We start from the raw sequence: 3,129 nt of genomic DNA on the forward strand, positions 1-3,129 counted from the left end.
TTTTTTTGGGAATTGTTTGGATTGCTTACCACATGTGTCACGTGGTAGCTGTTACATGTAATTTACACAACTACATGTCACTAATTATGTAGTAGGAACATTTTTCACACATACATTTGCAGGCTTGGAAGATCATAGGGCAGCAAATATCATCGAATCATAGCAAAATCGAAAACCATTCTATTCATTTGCAAAATAGTATATAGTAGGTATTTATTTACAGTTGAAAAGAAATACTATGGTTTCGACCTCCGACCTCCATTGCTAGAAGGAAATGAGCTAGAGGAATGTCGCACTGACCTACGGTAGTCTGGGGCGAGGAAGAGCACCTAATCGGCGGAGACAGCGGCGGCACGGTGAGCTGGCTCAGCGGTGGCGAGAGGAACTGGCTGTTTTTTAGGCAAGCAAGAGGAACTGGCTAGCTAGACCAGGGCAACAAATCTGATGGGCCCACCTTATTTTAGGCAAGCGAGAGGAACTGGCTGGCTAAAGCAGGAAAATGCGAATATTCCTACCAAGTCGAGGACTTGAACTCGGGTGGACAGGTTCCACAACAAAGAACCTAACACATTGTAGTTCGTCTACAATATTTTTATTTCTTGATGGACACAATCTAGTATGCATAGTAATTTCACAACAGAAAACACACGTGCTATGGTGCATATATGTTGCACGTACACAAGTAGATCAACTAAGTAAGCGAATGTAAAACACCATTAGTTTCTCTTATATCTAATGAATAGCTTTCCTTGTGGCTCTGGCAAGATCTTGCTCCAGTCTGTCTTGGGGAAAGGAGAGATCAATTCGAGCTCAAAGTTCCTCAACAAATGGCTCCATATCACTTTAAGTTGCATGTAAGCATAGGCCTCCCCAACGCAAATGTGCCTTCCGCCGCTAAATGAAGTGTACGAGAACTTGCCACCTACTTTGTCCTCTCTTCTTTCGAGACCAAAACGATGTGGATCATACACGTGAGGGTCCTTGTATATATAGGGGATGTTATTGTTGACTATTGTAGGAGTTGCCACGATGGTCTTGAGGGATCTCATATTGTTTGCCTTGCTTTGTCTGCACCTTGAAGGGCTTATGTGTCCTGCGAACCAACATTGCCGCTGGAGGGTGCATCCTTAAGGCTTCCTTGATGCAGCAATGCAGCGTATCCATCTCTAAGAAAGCATTGTAATCTAGCCCACCTTTGTACTTCTTGGTGACTCGTTGTTGCTCCTCAATGGCAGCTCTCAAGAAGACTGGATGGCTGAGTAGACAAGATGCGGTCCAAGTGCTAGCGAGAGAGCTTGTGCGTTTCCCAGCAAATATCAATGACATGATAAGCCCGACTACCTCTGCTACCGTTGTAGGGTTGCCATCTTCGTACTCGGAGTCGATTAGTTTTTGTAGTGTGTCTTCCTCAACTCTACCATAGCTCTTACGGGACTCGACCACGTCAGAGAGTATTTGTGTTAGCCTGATCCGCGCCCTATCGCGCTGCCGGTTTACTGGAGTAGGGAGATATGGGAACAAGAAGCTCATCAAGGTCATACTGCTTTCGATCTCGTGAAAAAGTGTATGGACCTCATCAAACATGTTCTCCCGAACCTCTTTTCCGAGTAGACACCGGCTCGAGATCAACATGAGTAACTGCTCGAACTCAAACTTTAAATCAAATATGCCCTCTTCTCCCCATTTCGCAAAATAACCCTGCATATACGATCAATCTCGCCGTAAGCTTTGTGCAATTATTTCGATAATAGTAATATATTAATATGAATATGGTACCAATTACACCTGACCTCTACGCCAACGTGATATTAAGAGTTAGTTAGAACTCGAGGATGCATAAAGCCAAACTATGATAATTGATTTAGTTTACAACAGACTGGTAAAAAACGCATATACCTCCACTTCTTGAAGCATGGGATGGACATGGCTCCTCAGCCCTGATGCCTTCAGTGCTTCAGTGTGGAAGCGCATCCGCTCAATTCGTGTGGCTTTATCTCTGCCATAACCAACCGCTTTGCCAAACATGGGCACTGTGAACTCGAGCAGATTGCCGTGGCTAATATCTGACTCCAAACCTTGGAAGAAATGCACCATCACCTCTGGCCCGATCAATAGTGTTACCTTGAGTCTAAATGAACTTACTGTGAAGACACTGCCATACTTGACATACAGATCATTAACCATAGAAGGTAGGCCCTCCTTCAGGAGGGTAGGTAATAGTCTCAGGAGAGCAACTCCATTCACCACTGGTGGAAGTTGTTGGCTTGTACACTGTGGATCAATGCAACTCATTCTTCTTGCTCTTGAGATCTTTTGGGTGGCTAATAACGTGAGGAAAAGGACCACAATGGCCCACCACACGGCGGTGCTACTTGTTAAGTCCATATGATGATATTTGGCCTGCGATTATATTAGTATGAGTTAGAGAAGACATCTATCAATATGGTGGATTGACTTCTCTTTTGATGTCTATTAATTCCTTGCAGCAAAGCCTGGTTCAATTTTTGGTTGTCTAGGATGTATTCCAGACAACATGGTAGATGTACTTACTTGAAATTTTCTATAATACCAAATATATATCATGTAAAAATATACTCAATATGAGTCATTGCTTTGGTATTGTAAATGTTGACAATTTTTTCTAGACTTGGTCAAAGTTTTCAAAGTTTGGTTTTGAAAAAACTCAAATGGATGTATGTACATATGTACCTACCGAAACAGCTAGCTTTTTTTTAGTAAAAGGAGAAGTCCATATTTTAACCTCGAATTGTCATGAATGTCTAAGAAACAACTCCGAACTTTAAAACCGTCTATATTATAACATTGTACTCTAGAAACCGGAAAAATTTCAACCCTGCCTCCCCTCAAACCGGTTTCTTGTCAGTACGAATCTTTTTGATTGAGTTGACCGCCTTGTCAACTGCCACGTCAGAAAAATGTGCTGAGAGGGTATTTCTACCATATTTTCAAATCTGTTTGCCACAAAGTGTGAAGCTTTCTTAGATTAGCCATCATGCTAGCGTTGATTTTACAGAATTGTTTCAATTTTTTGTGGACACTTTAATTTTTTGGTCAAAATTTGACAAACAAATGGGCTGAAAACGTATTCTACTGTATTTTCAAATATGG

General features: G+C 42.0%; 1 pseudogene; it reads right to left on the reverse strand.

The window, feature by feature from the left end:
• Window positions 1-558: 558 nt before the first annotated feature.
• Window positions 559-3,108, reverse strand: LOC119346079 (annotated as a pseudogene).
• Between the last annotated feature and the right edge of the window lie 21 nt (window positions 3,109-3,129).

Source organism: Triticum dicoccoides, unplaced genomic scaffold (genome assembly GCF_002162155.2).
Source record: "Triticum dicoccoides isolate Atlit2015 ecotype Zavitan unplaced genomic scaffold, WEW_v2.0 scaffold38464, whole genome shotgun sequence".
Lineage (NCBI taxonomy): Eukaryota > Viridiplantae > Streptophyta > Magnoliopsida > Poales > Poaceae > Triticum > Triticum dicoccoides.